Source organism: Macaca fascicularis, chromosome 20, assembly GCF_037993035.2.
Source record: "Macaca fascicularis isolate 582-1 chromosome 20, T2T-MFA8v1.1".
NCBI lineage: Eukaryota > Metazoa > Chordata > Mammalia > Primates > Cercopithecidae > Macaca > Macaca fascicularis.
The window spans coordinates 51155171-51177129 of record NC_088394.1 but is presented as its reverse complement, the minus strand read 5'-3'; positions in this window follow the sequence as shown (position 1 = coordinate 51177129).

The following is a 21959-nucleotide window of genomic DNA, read 5'->3' as shown; positions in this document are numbered from 1 at the left end:
CTCTCTCCATACAGAGGGCCTGGGTTGCAGCTCATGGGCTCTGATTGGGTCATGTGCCCATCTTTGAACCAATCATGGTGGCTAGGTGACCTCCAGTGGGTCAAGGTGAGGCTGGTTCCCCAGAGGAAATCCAGGATCCTGTTACCAGAAGGAGAAATGGATGTGCAGTTGTGTCAAAGCCCCTAAATGTGCCCAGCTCTGTTTCCCCAACAGACTACAAGGTCCTGGAGGGCAGGAATTGTGTTTTTTGGTTTTGTTTTCGCTTGTATTCCTAGCATCTGGCCCAGGACCTGGTACACAGTAGATGCTCAGTTTTTATTTTTATTTTTTCGGTGGAATGAACAGATAAATGAATGCCTAAATGCAATAGAATAAAAGTTGGCAAATATTTTCTGTTACAGGCTAGATGGTAAATGTTTTTGGCTTTGCAGATCTGACCTTGTAGCAGAAAACCCTCATAGCTATTACAAACAAATGAATGTTGCTATGTTTTAATAAAACTTTATTTATGGACACCGAAATGTGAATTTCATAGCGTTTTCACCTGCCATGAAATGTACCACGCTCACTGGAGGTATAAAAATAGGCAGCGGGCTGCGTTTGACCCGGGAGCTTCAGTTTGCAGAGTCCTGGAAGAGAGGACTGAGGGCTAGCGGACTGAGAAATAACTTACCTTGAGCATCGCAATCCTCCTCCGGTTTTACACCCTGCCGAGCCGTCTTTGTGTGAAGACCATTATTGTGCCATAAACATGTGAAAAGGTAACATTTAATTTAGGTCGCACATCTGGAGAATGTGAGGAGCCTTCATCAGGCTGTATTTAAATTTCTGCGTTCCACACTAGTGCCTCTAAAATTGTTAAACTGCATCGCCCTTGCGGCTTTATTAAACCTCGCCTGTTCCAGCCATGCTTGACAACCAATGCCTAGCGTTTCCTCCGAGTGCAGAGTAGATTTGCCATGCGGGGTCCTGCTGCCTCCAGCAGCTCCCCGGGAAATCCAAGGCGGTTCCAGCCCCCTAGCCCTTTGTGCTGGAGCCCAGCGCCCAGCAATTGTGCCTCTAATCAACTGCCTCTAAGCAGGTGAGCATTTATCTCAGTCAGTTACCCCTTATAATTACTGTATTGAACCTAGTTGTCTATAAAATGAATGGTTTGTTCAGACACTTTACCCAAAGAGTTCATTAGGGGTTAAACAAAATGCAATCCCATTTGCAAAGAGTATAATAAATTGTTTCATCTGTGAATTTAGCTGTTCTCCCTAATGCAGACATGGGTGTTACAGTGGCTTTCCCTTGATAGGGTTATGGGTTAATGAAATGCCTTTTCTGTTGCTTATTTTCCTCTCTTCTGTGCTGAGTGATAAGTAGCTAACCAACGAAGCTTGTAATTACAATCTTACAGAAACCGGGCCGATCTGTATATAAATCTCACCATCCAATTACAAGATGTAATAATTTTGCACTCAAGCTGGTAATGAGGTCTAATACTCGTGCATGCGATAATCCCCTCTGGATGCTGGCTTGATCAGATGTTGGCTTTGTAATTAGACGGGCAGAAAATCATTATTTCATGTTCAGGAAAAAATTAGGTTGGTGGGAAGTTAATTTTCTCACCGCTCTCTGAAGCGTAGACAAGAATTTAATGATTTAATCATGATTGTTAGCTCTTTTGCAATCAATTTGTAATGATTGTGTAGCAACTCTCTTCAAGGGAAGCTGCTTTGGAGAGGAGTTTGCAAACAGCTGTCCAGGGGGGCTGGCCTTTGAGGGGCACATGACTCCAAGCCGATTAAAGCTGCCTTCATCATGACATGGGGAGCATGAGCTTCAGAGGCTCTCACCCCAGCATCTCGAAGGTCTGGCGAAATAGAAATAGTCAGTATTTTAGACTTCCAGGAACTCTGGCTCCATGCACAGGCAGTGGGAGATGGACTCCTTAGCTGCACAAGGCATGGTAATAATTTTGTCAACGTCTTGCATTGTAGATCTCAGTTTATAAACTTGTGAGCAAGAAATAGCATATTCTTTCATTTTATTTAGCTGTATTTATTCTAACTTGGAGACTCATGCTGCCTGGTCAGTGAGACATGTAACCTCAGAGAAATAGAGTTCTCCACCCCACCTCCTGAGAGAGGCTAGCACTCAGTTCCTTGCAGGGTTCAAAGGTCCCTCCAGTCTCAGCCTGCTGGTCCCTTCAGTCTCCAAGGCCCCGAAGCTCCTCTTCCATGCCTGAGACAAAAGATCCTTTGGGGAGGCCAAGAGCTGCACTTCTTGGGTTCAGTCCCTGGAGCTGGGCCAGGGAGGCAGCTAGGCCCCATTGAAGTCTCACATTCACGGGAGAATGGGAACAAGATTGTGCCTTGTAGAAGTTGCCACAAATCACCTCCTCAGCCTCAGACCAGCTCACTATTTCCCAAGTTAAGGCTCCTCGGAGGCACCTAAGCCCACCCCGATGACCCTCGTTCCATCTCTTCAATGACTTCATTTTCCGAACGATCAGAAGAGCTTTTGACTTTAGGTGACTTCTGTTTGCAGCCCTGTTAAAACTCCCGAGGCCAAGCATTACAAAGCCCGCCTACCTGCTTGAAGGGAAAGATAGAGGAAGAACAAACTCTAATTAATATTTCAATAAATTAACCTCTGGTATTGACTCAGGCTTCCTCCCGTGTGTTCTCTCGGTAATTTATTTTCTGAGTGCCCCAAACATATTTTTTCCTCCTGATATTGGACAGTGAGACTGTCAGTTAAAAGTGTCTGGTTGTTCATCCAAGTCAATTCTAGAAGTTTTTATTAAGCTTTAGCCAGTTTCATAAGACTAAGCAGAGGATATTCTGTATGTGTGCATGGGGGATGGGGTGGGAAGAGGAGGTGACAAACAGTATTAACATTTATTACTGCATTTTATTGAATTTCATTGACTCCATCAATGGTAAAATGCATCATCATTTTATATATTGAGAAAGGAAAAAGTCATTGCCAAGTAAAGTACGTACAATGCTTTTTTAATCATTTAGAATTTTCATTTCACACTTAATGAAAGTGCTCTTTTATACTTATGTAAAAAGATTTTTATCATAGATCACTTTGCCCACAAGAAAAGAAAAATATAAGTGAAATAAATTGGCAAAGGTATTCCTGAACCTTCTTTATATTCAGAGACAAACTTTCTGAACTCAGGGTCATTGGTGTCTGTGTTTTCTTGGCTAAAGCAATGCCCCTAGCCACGTTAAGACTATTGTCTGGGATTTTCTTCTAAGCAATGACACCCTCAGGCAAACTGCTGCCTACGTGCAGGTAACACCAATGATATCAGAATTGCTCCTGGGCAACATCAATCCCAATTTCAACTCTGTTAAAATATTTTTTTAAAGTTCCCATCTCAAAGTTGATGAAATATGATAAGTATCTGGTCTTGGACAAGAGGACAGTTTTTCAGCCAGGCAAGGTGGGACCAAAGACAGAGACCTTGAAGCAAACTGTGTGAGGAGGAAAGAGGAAGGAAGCTCAGGCATAGGGTTAACGTGTTCTCAATGAAGTAGAAGAAGAGGTCGGCTGTGCAGCTGGGTGGACAGGGCTGAGCTCTGAGTTCTGGAAGCTTAGAGTCACTCTAAGATGGGGAAGATGACGAGAGCTTTTGAACATCCTGTCCAGTTCCTGCAACAGTGGAAGCCCAGGAGGAAATGAGAAGGAAGCTGATGCTGACAGGGCCCTGGAGTTGAGGACAAGCATGGCAAATGCTGCAGAAGGCCAAGAGGGAATGAGAGAAGCCTCCATCAGAATGGGTGGCTAAGGTTTCCACTCCAGATGGATGGATATCCTGGCCTCAGCATGCTCATTCCCACTCCTGGTCCCCTAACCTGTGTTGTTTATCCTTCTTAGATGTCTTTGCATATCACCTTTTTCTAAGTATTGCCATTGGTGCCTGATACCACTATTAAGGAGGAACTTGGCTAGAGGCATTGCTGTCTATTATATATGGGTTCCTTGAGAGGCTTTTCAACTTGCATGCCACTGCCTCTCACTCTAGTGAACAGCTGCCTTGCACTTGTCTTTTATTTTCTTGACCCTTTAAGTTCCCTCTTACCACAGGGCCTTTGCACACACTTGTTCTTCCATCAGGATGTTTCTTTCCCTGCTTATTCTTCAGTTTTTGGCTCAAACATCATCTCCTCAGGGAAGGTTTTTCTGTAGCCTGAGCAGACAAATCATCCCTTCCACTTAGGGCTCTCTCTGTGCCATGGGACTCTTCTGCACGACCCTTGTCTCTGTTGCAATTTAGATTTCTTTGTGTGATTACCTGATAAATGCCTGCATCTCCCACTGACAGTGTTAGCTTCTGCAGGGGAGGAGCTGTGTCTGCTTTGCTTCCCAAACCTAAGACGAGGTCTACATAGAGTTAAGTGCTCTCTTTCACCCTCTGCCTTCATGTATACATGGATGATGAATGAATGAATGAATCTCTTATGAATAAACGAATAAATAAGAGCATGGGTAATAAACACAGGAGGCAATTCTGGGTATAGTAGGAAACAAAGCCAGGTCCTGCTGCGAGTGCAGTTCCCCTCCCAGTGGGCGTGGATGGCAATGAACCTCACATATGACACTTGCAATGTACCACAGGGTGCCTAGTGAGTCCTCAAGAAAACTAAATGGATTTGAATCCTTTCTCATTCTTCCAGGCATGTCTGTCTAAATTTCAGCCACAGGGCATTTTGTCTCTGAAAAACTGCCTACCCAATCCTGCCCCTTCCATTGAAGCTCCATTATCATATTCTGCTGGTTTTGTCTCCTGATGACTCCTAGGTCATTCATTGGGATTCCGCAGCTGTCCTGGGAGCCCTAAGAGAGCAGAGAGGGGTTGGACACTTCTGCAGCTAATCTGGGGCCAAACATCTAGCAGGTGCCTACGGCGTCCTTGGAGGTGTCCACCAGCCTTCCAGCTCCACTCCATGTCCTTTCTCTTCAGTTTCTCTCCAATCATTGATTTCATTTGTCTTTTCTTAGTTTTTAAAATGTAGTAAAATTTACAGAACATGAAATGCACCATAGCCAATTTAAGTGTACAGTTCAGTGGCATTAAGTATAGTCTCATTGTGTGCAACCATAATCACCTTCCATCCAGAGAACATCTTTCATCTTGTAAAACTAAAAGTCTGTACCCATTAAACATTAACTTCACATTTCTCCTCCTCACAACCAGTCCTTGGTAACCTCTATTCTACTTTCTGGCTCTATGAATTTGAGTACCCTAGGTACCCTGTACAAGTGGAATTATATAGCATTTGTCCTTATGTGAATGACTTATTTCATTTGGCATAATGTCCTTAAGGTTCATCAACGTTTTCGCATGTGTCAGAATTTCTCCTTTCTAAAGATGAATAATGTTTGATTGTATGGATATCCCACATCTTGTTGATCCACTCAGCCATTGATGGACACTTGGGCTGCTTCTGCCTTTTGGGCATTGTGAAGAATGCTACTAGGAACATGGGTAGACAGCTATCTCTTTGAGACCCTGCTTTCAAATCTCTTGCATTTTCCCAGAAGTAGAATTGCTGGGTCATATGGTAATTCTATGTTTTCCACTGCAGCTTATTTTACATTCTCACCAACAATGCACAAGTGCTCCAATTTCTCCACATTCTCACCAACACTTGCTATTTTCTGTTTTGTTTTTATACAGTAGCTATCCTAATGGTTGTGAGCTGTAATTGTTATTCTTAAACCAAAAGTCCTACCTCCAGCTCCTCCTAGTGAGGAAGGGATTTAACTTTCAATGAAATTAACAAATAGTGCTTAGCACCTATGATGGGCAAAGTGCTTTGCCAAGGGCTGGGCCCAGCATCCAAATCCCTGTGCTCCCTGCCACTTCCTAGCTGTGCCCATCACATCACTGCTGAGCCTGGGTTGCTTCATCTCTCATGTAGGAATGACAATAATAGGGTGTACTTCATAGGATCATCGTGGCAATTGATTTATTTCATGTATGTAGAAGGATTCACGCAGTACCTGCCACGTTCTTGTTCTTATTCTAAATTACTCTTATTTGCTACACTTTCTGTGCCTTTTCTAGGCATGAAAAGATTCATTTTCCCCTTACCACAGGGCACCGATGGCATCCTGCTGGAGCACCTGGGGCTGGTTTTCTCCCCGTCCCCTGCTGCCATATCTAGGGTCCTATCCAGCCTGGGAAGAGATGCCTCAGATGTTATCAGGGTGATGGGAGTACAGATTTCCTCTCTATGCTTTTGCCTGTTTTAAAAAGTGAATATAATTTTGTAATAATTAGAGTTACATGTTATCATAATAGTAATGACATTTTAAGTGAGCACAGGCTTCTAGCTAAAGATAAAATCATTTTTTTCTCTGCTTCTCTCCCTTAAAATCTACATATAACAAACACAAATAAGTAAAGATTGAAATAAACTTTACTTTTGAGGGAGCTGGGAGATGTCTCCATTGCTGGATGGTCTCTCTTGTATCTGGAACAAAGCATGGCAGGTGAAGAGAGCTGGTAGGGCCCTCATCAGACTTGAAGCAAGATCTGCTTTCCCCGGAAATAAGGTTTACCCTCCTGAAAGACTTCTGTCTTAATTTAGAGGGGCCAGAAATGAGGATGGAATGTTCAGAGAGAAGCAGAGGCACAGTTGTGCAGGTCTGTTTGACTCCACAGAGCAGAAGGGAAGAAATCATGGGGAAAGGTAGTTCTCTTATCTGAAATCTAAATTCCTCACTCAGTGAGACCATGGGAGGTGGGCTGTGGTGAACGGTGAGGGTGCAGTGACCTCTGGGCTCAGTGCAGGGGGCCTGAGACAGAGTGACATCAGCTTCTCCAGTATGAAAAACTGAGGGGCCACATGCCTTTGAGTACAGGAAATACATTTGGCGAGAAAGTACCTGTGATCACAACTCTGAACAAAGTAGGGGCTTCTCTAGCCACTCTCTGACCCCCACTCCAGTCCCCTCACCCCACATTAGAACTGTCCAGATATATAACAGCAAATAAGTATCCCACCGAAAGGAGAGGAATGGTCAGGGAACAGTCAGCCTAGGACCTATGTATTTACACTGGAAAACAAACAAAAAGAAACAGGGAAAGAAATTCAAGCAAAAGCAGCTAACGATCATATACCACAAGAAAAATTACCCAACATAACAGAATAAGAGGGAGACAAATGGTTATCTATGGGCTCATAGAAACTGTAGACAATATGGTCTTTCTACAAAAAAGAGAGTTGATGAAAAGCATGTTAACAAAGCCTAGGAGAGAAATGGATGAGAAAGGAAAAGATTTACAGAGTTGAGTCCTGCATTGAAAGCAGCAAAAACCAGCAAGAATAAACAGGATGGGAAAGTCAGCCAGGGAAGTAGCAAAGAGATTAGAGAAAATCATAAAAGTGAAATGGAAAAGAATACAAAATTTACATATAAAAATGAGAAGATGGTAGACATAAAAGACAAAAGATATCAAACAGACACACAAACGATGGACTCGAAATAATGATCAGAGCAAGGAGGACATACATTCCTCCAAAATGTCTGTGAAATAAAGACTCGAACTGCACATTGAATGGGCATAGGAAAATTACACAGAATTAAGGGTTGTCTTGCAGAGGCTCTCAAACTTCCAAGAAAAGAAAAATCATATGGAGATCTGACATGTAGGGTGTAGAGGGAAGAAAGTCGAGTACAAGGGGAAAAATTGGGCTGGCCTCAAATGTATCCATACCAATTTTCAATTCAAAAGACAAGGGAGCAATTTATTTTTATTTTTATTTTATTTATTTATTTTTTTTGAGACGGAGCCTCGCTCTGTTGCCCAGGCTGGAGTGCAGTGGCACGATCTCGGCTCACTGCAAGCTCCACCTCCCAGGTTCACACCATTCTCCTGCCTCAGCATCCTGAGTAGCTGGGACTACAGGTGCCTGCCACCACGCCTGACTAATTTTTGTATTTTTAGTAGATACGGGGTTTCACCGTGTTAGCCAGGATGGCCTCGATCTCCTGACCTCGTGATCCACCCGTCTCGGCCTCCCAAAGTGCTGGGATTACAGTCGTGAGCCACTGCGCCTGGCCAACAAGAGAGCAATGTTTATGATGTTCTGATAAGAAAAAAATAAGACCCTGAAATCTATACTTAGCAGAATTGCCCTTGAAGTGTAAAGATAGCACACATCCCTAAGTGTGCAAGAATTGAAGTTATATAGGGCCTAAAGATCCTTCTTGGCAAAAAAAAAAAAAAAAAAAAAAAAAAAAAAAAATGAAAGAAACAATGGAATTCAGCCAACCTAGAGATGAATCAAAGTAAAGAATTCTGGAGTGAGAAGTTGTCATAGAAAAGCCTGGTGTGGGTGATTGACCCATTTCAATATATAACTAAGACTAAAGAATTGTGGAAATTATGGATACAGAAGAGAGTGTACATGTTATTAAACTTAGACAAAAGAATAATAAGACTGAAAAAATTATCAGTAGAGTATTAGTTTGCTAGGGTTGCTGGAAGAATCTTCTGAAGACCGGGTGGCTTAAGCAACAGGAATTTATTGCCTTACAGTTTTAGAGGCTGATAATCTGAGATCAAGGTGTTGGCAGTGGTTGCTTCTGAGGGCTTCTCTGGTGGTTTGCTGGCCACCTTTGTGTTCCTGATCTCTGCCTTCATCTTCACCTGGCATTCTACCTGTGTGCATGCCTGTCTATATCCAACTTTCCCTTTTTATAAGGATCCCAGTCATACTGGATGAGGTTCACAATAATGACCTCATTTTAACTTGGTTACCTATGTATGTAGAGACCCTGTCTCCAATATAGGGAGGTACATGGGGTTAGAACCTCAACATATGAATTTTGAGGGGATATAACTGAACCCCTAACAATTGCAGAGGAGGAGAGTTGGGAAGAAGGATAAGCATGTACACATCTAATGGGTTCCATAAGAAGTTGAAACCTGGCTGGGCGTGGTGGCTCATGCCTGTAATCCCAGCACTTTGGGAGGCCGAGGCGGGCGGATCATGAGGTCAGGAGATCGAGACCATCCTGGCTAACATGGTGAAAATCCATCTCTACTAAAAATGCAAAAAAATTAGCCGGGCGTGGTGGCAGGCGCCTGTAGTCCCAGCTACTCGGGAGGCTGAGGCAGGAGAATAGTGTGAACCCAGGAGTCAGAGCTTGCAGTGAGCCGAGATCGCGCCACTGCACTCCAGCCTGGGCAACAGAGTGAGACTCCATCTCAAAAAAAAAAAAAAAAAAATTGAAAAATTTAAAGTGGAGAAGTATGTCCATAACAGATAATTCCAGCATCCAGCATACTTTCCCAATCTGAGAGGTATTACACTAGAGCACTGGGGATGGGAGTGACATACATTTAACAATATCTGGAAACTTTTTTTTTCTGGAGACAGGGTTTCTCTCTGTCACCCGGGCTGGAGTGCAGGGATGTGATCACAGCTCACTGTAGCCTTGAACTCCTGGGCTCAAGCGATCCTTCCACCTTGGCCTCCCGAGTAGCTGGGGCTACAGGAACACACCACCATGCCTGGCTAATTTTTTAGTTTTTCGTAGAGGCAGGGTCTTGCTATGTTGCTCAGACTGGTCTCAAACTCCTGGCCTCAAGCAATCCTCCTGTCTCAGCCTTCCAAAGTGTTGGGATTACAGGCATGACCCACGGCACCCAGACTGGAAATATTTTTCATTGTCATGACTTCGGGCAAAGTGGAGAAAAGGCAGTGTTATAGGCATCTAGTTGACAGAGACCAGGGAATGCTGTAAACATCTTACAGTGCACAGTGCACCCTGTCCCCAACAATTATCCCATCCCAAACGTCCATATAACCAAGGTTAAGACATCCTTCACTAGTGAGATGAGCATCAGGCTGTGGGAAAGAAGGCAAGTTGCAGTCACTCCCTAACATTACCTAGGATTCACTACATGTGGCTTCAACGACTATGCTGTGTCTCTCATGGGAATTTTTATTTTATTATTATTATTATTTTGAGTCATGGTCTTGCTCTGTCACCCAGGCTGGAGTGCAGTGGCGTGATCGTGGCTCACTGCAGCCTCTAACTCCTGGACTTGTGATTCTCCTGCCTCAGCCTCCCCAGTAGCTGGGACTAGAGGTGTGCACCACCATGCCCAGTTAATTTTAAAAATTTTCTTTTGTAGAGATGGGGTCTCGCTATGTTGACTAAGATGGTTTCGAACTCCTGTCCTCAAGGGTTCCTCTCACCTCGGTCTCCCAAAGTGCTGGGATTATAGGCTTGAGCCACTATACCTGGCCGGAATTTTTATTTTAAAAAGCATGCTGGGTTAAGGCTCTGCTTACCCAACAGGCATCATCTCTACTGAGGTGTTTAAGGCATTGCATCAAGCAAATAGGGGAGAAAACCTGGGGCAGGGAGATTTTTCTAGATGACTCTGTGTGGTGCCAGCAGGCCGACCATGGACCTAGTGTTTTGATGTGGCCTCTCTCTGCAGTGCCTCCTTGATGGACTCATCTCCCTCTCATGGGCTGTTCCCTGTTTGCCCAGCTTAACACCCCCAGACTCCTGCACCCTGTCTCTGTGTCCCCTTCCCCATTGGTTCCTGAAGCCCCTGGCTTGCCTCATCCAAGGAAGCTTCTTGGCTCCAAGTCCCCTCCCCTGGAACTGCCCCTACTTGGCCAGCTTCCTTGAGTGCCTTTGAAGATTTCCGGCTTCTCTCATTCGGAAGCTGCACATGGGGTCAGGCATTTGAGCTCGCTAATCGCTCTGTTCTGCCAGTGCCCGAGTGCCACGAAGCCTCTTTTTATGCCTATTGAAAGCCTCTGAGGAGCTTTCAAGTGCTCTTTGATAAATCATGGTAAGTGTTATTCTGGCCACTCCAGCACGGTACCTGCTTGGAGCCCTCCCGCCTCCCTGGGCCACTGCTCTCCATCACTGCATTTCACCGGCGACAGTAATTCATTCCACTTGAGCTGACGAGCTTAGTTCCCATTTATCTGCACATTATGAGCTGTGTCACTCCACTTATCCTCTAGACAGTAAATGGTTTGAAAAATGCAACTGTAACAAATATTAGGGGAAGGATAAGAGAGGGGGGAAAGAATGTGTGAGAGAGAAGGAGGGAAGTTGAATCTTTGAATTCAGAGTCCAAAAAACTCGATAATAAATAAATGAAGCTCTTGAATTATTCCAATTAGCAGCAGCAGCAGAAGCAACAGGAATGCCATGAAAACTTTTGCAAGCTTCCTGGAAAAGAAACTTCATTCTCCGTCCTCTCTCCTCTCTCTCTCTCTCTCTCTTTTTCTCTCTCTCTCTCTTTCTCTCTCTTTCACTCTCTCTCTCTCCCTCTCTTTTTTTCTCTCTCTGTCCTCTTGAATCTGAGTTCTCTGAGTGGAGGGAACGCAAGCATCATTCTTGGGCCAGGACAATGATTAGGCTCCAGTGTCGGTTTTTACCTTCAAAGTCAGAGAGGCCCAGGCCCTGCTTTCTGCTTTTCCTATTAAAGGCCAGGGGCCCCACTGTGTGGTCCATCCTTCTTGTTATAACTGGGATGACTTTCAAGGAAACAGAGGCAGTTGAGCAAAGTCATGCTTCTTTTTCTAGCTCTCAAAGATGATGCAAACCAGAACTTGAAGTGGAGTCTTCTAAAACTCTGGTGTGGTTGGGCGAATGCTGGCCTATATTACATCTTTGTCAACAGTCTAGTCTGAGCATGGTGGCTTATGTCTCTAATCCCAGCACTTTGGGAGGCTGAGGCAGAAGGGTCACTTGAGGTCAGGAGTTCAAGACCAGCCTGGCCAACATGGTGAAACCCCATCTCTACTGAAAAAAAAAATGACAAAAGTTAGCTGGACATGGTGGTGGGTGCCTATAATCCCAGTTACTTGGGAGGCTAAGGCATGAGAATCATTTGAACCTGGCAGGCAGAGGTTGCAGTGAGCCAAGATCGCGGCTCTCCATCCTGGGCAACAGAGTAAGACTCCATCTCAGAAAAAAAAAAAAAGAAATGCAGTATACAAAGCCACCCTCACGAACAAGTAGCTATTGCATTGCTTGGCTAGCAAATGACACCTTGTATGAAGAAAACAGCCCCCTTCCTCTGGGCAGATGTAGCTCCATGCTGAGGTACATAGTTTGGTGTGCAGTATATGGATGGGGTTTTGCCCCCAACTGCGGTCCTTTGTGCAATGCACATCCTACACAACTATACATGACAGCTTGCTGTGATAAGCCAGGAACATCAGCTTCCCATGTGCATAGGAGAAGGTAGGTGGGTACCAGAATCTTGAAAGAGCTCAGGCCATATCTAGGAAGGTGGAAGCGTGTGCTCAAACCAGGAGCTGAGTCAGGAAGGGGGAGACTGCAGAATGGCAGAGCTGGACAGAGGGTTGTCTGTACCCAAGCTGCAGTGAGAGGAGTAGCTCGAGATCCAAGGGAAGGTTTGGGGCTGAAGATGTGAGTGCAGAGGCTGCGTGACACTCAGCACATGCTATGAGTGGTCCAGCACACTTAGAGGAGGCACGCCAAGACGGGCTGGAAATGTGGACTGTCATGAGCCAGGGCAACTGTCCACATGCTAGGATATGGCAGTGGAGGTAGGATGATGTCATGATTAAAATCATGGTCTTAACCCTAACTCTATCACTGTGGAAGAAGAGGCCTTTGACTAGCAGCAAGTATTCACTCCCTCCCCAACCACAATGGGCAAAATACACTATCTCATCCCTTTAACTCTGAGCTTAGCCATGTAACTTGCTTTGGTCAATGTGATGTTAGCCATTGTGATGCAGGCCGAGGCTTGAAATGTGCTTCTGTGGTTGGGCTTGCCTTATTGCTCTCCTGTCATTGTCATAGGTACATACATTGGGGAGCCCACTGGTCCCAAAAGGAGATGCACGTAGATCAGATCTGAACCACACCCAAGGCGTGGATCCAAGCCCAGCTGAGCCCAGCCTAGATGAGCCAAGCTGCAGCCAAACCTGGGATCATTATGATTCTCTGTTATGCAGTGATAGCTAAGGCAACTATGTCCTTGCTGTGCAATCTTTGACAAGTTATTTTCTCTACCAAAAACTTAATTTCTTCATCTATAAAATGGCAAACTATAGAGCAGTTGTAAGAATTAAATAAAATGAAGTACTTAGCATAATATATAGTTAATAAATATTAAATATTATTATGCTTTATAAGCCATCCCCACTTCCTTTGCCCTTTCCTTTGCTGACTTCCCAGATCTATCTCTCTCTATCCTAGACACTACAACCACCATATATCAGTAACGCATTTAGGAGGCTGAATTGCCAGGTCCTGGCCCATCTTATAGAATACTGCTATGTGGGAAGAAACAACGATGCAGGCTGTAGTCACTGTTAACAGTAAGAATGAACACATAGAGCATTTCTGCTGTGTAGCATTGGGCCTCAAAAGGAGATGCGATTGGCCTAAAGGTGAGCTTTTCTGAGGACTGGTCCAGGACCCTTGCCATAGTGAGATGCAGGAACAAGCCCATCGATAGAGAAGTGCACCTAGGCCTCCAACCTTAGAGCAGCTCTGCTGGTCCAGGGAGTTCCAGGAAGCCTTAAATGGAGAAATGAATCACCAGAAGCCTTTGTGTTTGCATCACCCTTCACAGTCCATGCTCGCCACGACTGGGGATCCTGGTACCTTGCAACAACCCCAGAAGACAAGGCTGTGGTTGCTTGCACTTTGCATTCAGGAAAGCGAAGGCTCGAACTGGGCGGGAAAGTGGCAGAACCGATATGAGAGCTCCACTTGCTTGGCTCTTCACCAGCGCTCTCACATTAACCGGTTCTTACAGAAGAGGCTTCTGGGAGAGCTCCTGATATGAGATGGAAGAGAAATTATCACACTCAGCAAAGCTGAATCAGCCTGCAGAGGCTTGCATGCACAACAGCTAGTGAATATTCACTGGAGTGAAGAGCGAGGAGAGTTTCAGAGATCGTTGAGGAGAGTGCCATCCCAGAACTGAGGCATTTGTACATTTCTGTGATGTCTACCTTTTTACTCACTTTGATGTTTTTTTTTCCTGAATAGATCACATGTTTTTACCTGACTATAATTGTATATGTGAAATCACAGATACAATGTCTTAGTTGTATTTTTTCCAAATATACCTTAAAACAAATATGACTATTCAAGCAAAAATTGTTCATGCATGTACCTCCTAAAATCATCACGTTTATGCTACCAAGAAACTACTATTAAAGGAAATGCTGATGTAGCCTAAGGCTTTTAGTTTTCAGAGGAAAACTGAGGCAGAGAGGCAATGGGGCAGGCCAAGGCCACACATTCTGAACAGAGGCAAGGCCACAGCAGGGCACAGCCAAGTCTCCAGTCACGTGGCTCAACCATCTGTCCTTGCCAGTGAGTCCCCAGCACGTCCTCTGGGATGCCAGTTCTACACACGGCTTCTATTCTAGGTAAGAAGATGATTCTGGGCCCACGGAGTTTGGGAAACACTGGCCTAAACCCAGTCAGGAGGGTTTTCTGACCTTACAACTTGGCAGACACAGAAGTGACCTTCAAGTGCCAGCTCTTGCTGTCTCCAAACGTCTCTGGCCACAGAACCCATTTTCCCAGAGTGGTTGGAGGGGCGGCATGCTGATGAGCTTTCTTGAGCCTCTGTGCCAGCAGGTGAGGCCGAAGGACCTCCCTAGAGACACAGGCCCACTTTGTCTGGTAACCTGAGACCCATAAGAAATGGATCAAGGACGATTTTCCTCCAAAGCAGGTAAGTGAAGTGGCTGTCGTTGGGAGGGCTGGGGACACAGGGGTTCGGGTCCTGGAGGTCGTGAAAGGGCAGTGCAAAGGACTCCAGAGGGAAGCCTGGCTGTGGGGTCAGCTGCCATGGCCATATGCTGTCTGAAAAGCTTGATCACCAGTCCCACCGGTCCCCATTCCAGTCCCACTAGTCTTCCAAAACTGATTCATCAGGAGCTTAACGGGGGCTTTGCTTCTCCCCAACTGTGAAAACTGGGGCAGTTCATGCCCTCTGAGACTTGTGTTCCTCATCTATAAAATGGGATAAGACCATTTGTATCACAGTTCATTGTAATGATTAAATGAGAAAATTCCCATAAAGTGCCCAGCAGAGAACCTGGTTAGTAGGTGGCCAGCAAACAGTAGTTACTAATATTACCAGCCCCGTCCCCTCCTGAATCTGCAGTTCTGATCGTGTTGCCTCTCCCCATCTCATTTCTTGGTTGTCCATTATCCCTCATGGGGCGTAAGAAAAAATCTACTTGCTCTTTGTCCTCAGTTTCTGGCACAGAGCTCCTAAAACCCTTGGAATTTTTTGAGTGATGAGAACATCGTTTGTTATTCATAATGAGCCTTTTTTGATCACACCTGAGTTTATGCTAATGAGGCGATTTAGGATGGAGACCCTAGAGGAGGAAGCTGTGGGAACCCCAATTTATAGCCTGTCAGAAGTACAGGTAGAAACCTGGCACTTGCAATTGGCATCTGAAGTGGGGGCAGCCTTAAGGGACTGAGTCCCTTCACTTGGGAGAGCTGGTTCTGACTCCAGGTAAATAGCGTCAGAATTGAATTGAAGTATAGGGCAACCAGTTGGTGTCCACAGGGAATGGACAATTCATTGTTGGTGTTGGAAAACACCTCCAGACACTGAGTTCAGTCAATTGGGCAAGATCTGTCTTCCTGAGTCAATAAACATGTATTGCTGGGTACTGGGTGCTGAGTACTGTTTGGCCCAGAGATGAGGAAGAAAGAAAGACCATCACAAAGGTTTTCCTGCATCACAACATCTGTGCAGTTGTGCACAGAGGGCCCAACTTAAGTTAAACGGCATCTTAAGATATTCACATTCTTAAGCTTTCAAATGTGAATGTCTGTTCAGGTGGCCCTCCCAGGAGTGGGCTCCAGGTTCAAAATCTGCTGGCTTATGCTGGAGTAACTTATTAAAATAATTGTGACCTCAGTTTCCCCTCATGGAAAATAAGGATAGTTGTACTCAGTTCATGGGGTGCTTATGGGATAATGGCTGTAAAACACTGAGCACTCTGATAATTAGTTCCTGAGGTTTTTATGCTGTCCTGGAATCAAGAGAGGTTTGCTGGAACCCCCATCTTAACAGTCATATTTAATGTCTCCTGACTGGGCCCACGGCTGGGGATCCAGGGCCTCAAGGCCCCCATAGGCCTGAGGATAGGATAGGTGGCCTCACATAGGGACTCCACATCTCTGCAGCAGAGGCACCGAAGAGAAATTAATTCTCCCCATTTGGGGTCTTCCTCTGTATTACCTATTCATCAAAAATTGCCTGGCGTTTGTGCATTTTTCATTACAAGAGTCAACATTTGCCACGTTAATAAAGCAAGGGGCTGCTTTTCTCCTCTCAGAAATAGAATATGTAACGACAGGGCCCCTTTGATGTTTCCCAGCCAATACAATATGTATCTGAATGAGGATGAAAGTCATCCTATTAAGGCCAGGCTGCAGAGGCGTTGTGATGGAGCAGAGATTGGGGAGGGGGAACGGTGCAAGTCTCTGCAAGATGCACAGCAAGGCAGGGACTGGGCTGAGGCTCTACAGAGAGGTCCCTTCCTATCCCAGCCCCTGGGAGAGGCCTCAATTCCTGCACCAAGGGCTGGGGATGGAGTTTAGCAGGGTCAGCTCACAGTGTCTCAGAAGGAAGATGATCTAGAAGGAAAATAAATTCCTTCCTTGCAGGGTTATTTGTTTGTGTGCATCAAATGGGAACATGGACCTACGTGTGCTTCATGATGGGATGAACATCTGGTGAGACAGAATTGTTTTTGTCATCAAAAGTAGCTGCCTGTCCTGAACACCTATGATGCCAGTGCTGTGTGAGGCACTCAGGGAGACCAGCTGGTGGGACCTTCTCCATCTTTGTCCCCACAGAGCTGACAGCCTAGTTGGGGAGAAGAGCCCATCGAGAGATGTGAATATCCAACACACCAACATTCCTAGTCCAGACAGCCATGGGAGCCAGGCTACAGGGCAAGGTGAACAGAACCACCAGAACCTTCAGCAGCCTGACCCCAGGCCTTCAGCCTCACTGAGATGACTGCTGACCAACTCCTAACAGGATTCTGCAACATGTGGTGAGTAGGAAAGCAACTGAAGACCTCTCCTCTTCTCTTATAAGCCATGTGTTCCTTATATCCTGTCTTCACAGACTACTTGGACCTCGGAACCATCCAGATATAAGCTTCTTTGGCGGACCACAGCTGCCCCATGTCTTCAAATAACCTACCAGGATGGATCACAAATGATGGCCACAGACACTGTCTCGTCAACTCCCTTCTAATCCCTCTTCCCCTGCCCCTAGCCAGCCACCTATCTTGTCTCTTTCTGCTTTGGTGAAATATCATGGAATCATTCACAGCAAAGTCTTGGGAGGTTGTACTAGTTGCTGATCATGTGGCCTTGGGCAAATCACATACTATCTCTGAGCCTCAGTTTCCATATCTGTGAAATGAGGACAATAATAGCACCTGTGTGCTAGGGCTGTTGCATCCTGAGTGTGATACCCAGCATGTAGCCATGGCTCAGTAGTGGTGTGTAGTCATGGCTCACTCCCTCCTCCTCATCATCCCTGTCCCCCACTCCTTCCCACTTCACAGGTTGGGGCTTGTGGACAGAGATGCAGCCAGAATACCCCATGACCTATGAATATGTAATATTCAAGGACTATCTGTGCAAGACTTGCTCATTCTACTCCTGGCCCTGAAGTCGACCGGGAGGCAGGCTCATGTTCTGGGCTCTACTGGAGATGCTGTGCCTCAGGCTGGGTTTGCTATTATAACAAGCAAAAGTGCTTGCCAACTGGCTCCTTCTGGCTCCAGCCTTGCTTCTGGTGGTTCATGGCAGAGGCTCTTCATCCTTCCTCTGGAAGATTACTGACACCAGTAAAGATGTGTGGACTGTCAAGGTAGAAGGAAGGAACCTGAAAACTCAGGAAGAGGCAAGTGAGAGGAGCTAGAGCCATTGGCTGAAGACCTCAGTTCAAGCTCCTTCAAGGAAGGTCTTTGAACATGCTGAGCCTCAGTTGCCTCATCTGTAAAATGGAGTTTCTGTCACCCACTGATCTCTACTTCTGACTTTCAGGGTCAGTTGTGTTCATATATGTGTGAGAGGCCTGTGGAGTGGTCAAGAGTGTTCATGCTGGATCAACACTACCACTTTCTAGCTGAGCACCTGCCTCAGTTGCTGGTCAGCAGTGAGACAGAACTTTCCTGACAGAGCTGCTGTGCAAATTCAGAGAGCTTCCATGCTCAAAGTGCCCAGTGCCATTCCTGGCACCCAAGTGCAGCCTCTACTCTCAGGGACTACACTGTGTGGGAGAGAGACAAGGAACACATATAGATAGTGACTCCATGGATAGAGTGTCCACGTGTCTCCTGAATATGTCTGCTGTCCTGGCATAATTACCAATAGCACACGTTTCACACTCAAAAGTCTTCTAGCTTAGAAAATAAATTTTATAGTCACTTTCACTGTGAAGAAAGTGAAAGAGCATTTAGTGAGAGAGGGACCTGATCAGACATCGTTAGATGGGTCAGAAAGGCCACTCAGAGGATACGATGTGTTCATTAAGACCTGAATGAAGGGAAAGAGTCAGCCATGCATCAGTGTGCTGAATGAGCTTTCCAGTAGAGGGAGAGCAGAGGCCCTGTGGCAGCCCTGAGCTTCGGGTGTTAGAGGAACAAGAAGGCTAACCTTGTAGTTGGAGCAAATTGAACAGAGACAGTAGTGGAAAAAGAGGGCCCAGGAATAGCCGGGGCCACATCATAGACTTCTTCTGAACATTTTAGTCCTATGACCTCATATAGTCTCTCTCTCTCTCTCTTTTTTTTTCTTTTTTTTTTTTGAGATGGAGTCTTGCTCTGTCACCCAGGCTGGAGTGCAATAGCGTGATCTCAGCTCACTGTAACCTCCACCTACTGAGTTCAAGCAATTCTCCTGCCTCACCCTCCTGAGTAGCTGGGACTACAGGCACCTGCCACTATGTCCAGATAATTTTTGTATTTTTAGTAGAAACGGGAGTTTCACCATGTTAGTCAGGCTGGTCTCAAACTCCTGACCTCAGGTGATTCACCTGACTCAGCCTCCCAAAGTGTTGGGACTACAGACATGAGCCACCGCGCCCGGCCTACATTCTCTTTTGTCTTAAACTGGTTTGAGTCAAGTTTTCTTTACTTGCACATGGCAAATGAAAGAATTCCTTGTAATATAAAATATCAACAGTGGTAGTCTCATGTAGTATTAGAGAGCTTTTACTTTTAAAATTTTACTTCTCTGAATTTTATGCAATGAACTTGGATTACTTTTGTAATTAAAAAAACAGGTTATATAAAAGATATGTTATGTCTCCCCCACACACAGTGGCCGAACCAATTTTTCCCTTCTGACAGCCAATAAAGGCCCAGTGAAAAAAAAGGAGAGGAAGAGAAAACCAGCAACCTGTGAAGTTTGTGTAATTGCCAAGAGGGGGGTTAAGAGTTCACCAAGGGAAGAGGAAAATAAGCACTGTGTGGATGAGCTTCTCCCTGGTGCAGATGGAAAATTCAGGGAGACTCAGGTTGACTTAGTACTTTATATTAGTTGTTGGTCCTTCTTTAAGTTGAATACCTCCTTCACAGTCTCTGCTCCCAGAAGGGCACAGTTATGGCTGATGACCCTCTGCATCTGCAGCTCCTGATGTGCAGTAAGTATCACTGATATTTGGTAACTGGCCTACTGGGCACAGAGCATGGCCTCTATTATCCTCAAGAAGGCCCAATCCAACCAAGGCAGGCCATAAAGAAGAGTAAGGGGACATCCATGGAGGGCCTGAGAAGAACCTACAAGTCATGGAGGAGACCACGGGACCAGACAAATAGATCCTCTCTCAGCCTGTTAGAACAGAAGAGACCTCCACTCAGTGCAGAGATCACAGACACCTGGTATGCAGGATGCTTTGCCCATTTCACCTATGCACATGGCAGAGATTCACGGCAAACCCTCTTTATTAGGGTTCTCCAGAGAAACACAACTAATGTATATATTTATATACAATATATACTATATATATTTATATACTATATATGTTAACTAATATATTTATATACATTATATATAAATATGTATAATACATATTTTTATATAATATATAACATGTAAATATATAAAACATTTATATATTATATAAGTATACAATACATATTTATATACATTGTATAATTATATACATTATAAAAATATATAATACATATTTATATACTTTATATATAATACATATTTTATTATATATGTGTATATATAATACATATTTTATTATATATGTGTATATATAGAGAGAGAGGCAGAGAGAGAAATTATGAGAATTGGTTCATGCAATTAATGAGACCGAGGAAAGCCAGTGGTGTAATTCAGTGCGAGTCTGAAGGCCCAAGAACCAGGAGCACTGATGTCCATGAATGTCCCGGCTCAAACAGAATTTGCCCCTTTTCCACCATTTTGTTCTAATCAATCAAGCTCTCAATGGATTAGGTGATGTCCACCCACAGTGGTGAGAGCAGATCTTCTTTACCCAGTCTGCTGATTCAATGCTAATCTCTTCTGGAAACACCTTCAGACACACCCAGAAATAATGTTTTACCGGCTCTCTGGGCATCCTTTAGCCCAGTCAAGTTGACACATGAAATTAACCATCACACTCTCCTCTGAAGTGAGACATGGTTTCAGAATACTTCCTCATGGAAGGCTCCATGCAGTGCCTACTAATTGAGCTAAATTAGGACAAAACCTCTTTGCCTTCACTGATCATATACAAACTTTTCATTTGACAAATGGGGAGTCTAAGACGAGAAAGAACATATCCCAAAGTCATTCAATTCGTGAATGGTAGATGCAAGACTCCGGTCCCTGGATCCCAGCTCTGGGCACCTCCCATCACCACGCAATGGCTCTGGAGGGGCTACTTCCTTGCAAAATGTTCTTTGCCCTCATACTTCTGCAGTCTCCATCCAACCAAGCCCTAAAGACTGTACTGTTTATTTTAGCGAACGCACAAATCTGGTCTCTAAAGGATGAACATTAATAAAATATGCGCTCTAACTCTATGTAACAAGGAAAATATAGAATACATTTTCTATTCCCATTGATCCTCAGGCCACTGGCAATCCACCAACAATTGATTTAGCCATTTGATTAGTTTGGGGGAAAAACATTATATTTTAATGGGGTATATATAATTCTAAGTTACTGCTTTGAAGTTGAACCAAATATTAAAATTACCTCTTTTATGGATGCTGCACAGCTATGAAGCTTTATAATTGCAGCCTGGGCTTTTGTAGGTGTTTTGAACTGGAGAGGCAATTTCTGCAAAGCTTACTGCATGGTCCTGGTGGCCACCAGGCTAGCCAGCTCCTTTGACAAGAAAAAAGATGCAGATGACAATGCTAATAATTACACCTTGTGTTTGACCCACACTTCACAGCTGCAAAGCTCAACAGTAATTCTTCTGAGCTGCTTCCCTTTAAAACAGCTCCCAAATCCATCTCCTTTACTACCTCCCAAGTCCAGGATCATCAGCACTTTACTGGACTTCTGCAGTAGTTTTTTGTTGTTGTTGTTGTCGTTGTTTTTAAAACAGGTTTCCTTCTCTTCTTCTTTTTACTTATTTATTTATTTATTTATTATTTATTTATTTATTTTAGAGATGGAGCCTTGCTCTGTCGCCCAGGCTAGAGTGCAGTGGGCGATCTAGGCTCACTGCAACCTCTGCCTCCTGGGTTCAAGCAATTCTCCTGCCTCATCCTCCCGAGTAGCTGGGACTACAGGCACACACCGCCATGCCCGGCTAATTTTTGTTTTGTATTTTAGTAGAGACGGGGTTTCAGCATGTTGCCCAGGCTGGTCTTGAACTCCTAAGCTCTGGTAATCTACCTGCCCCGGCCTCCCAAAGTGTTAGGATTATAGGCGTGAGCCACTGC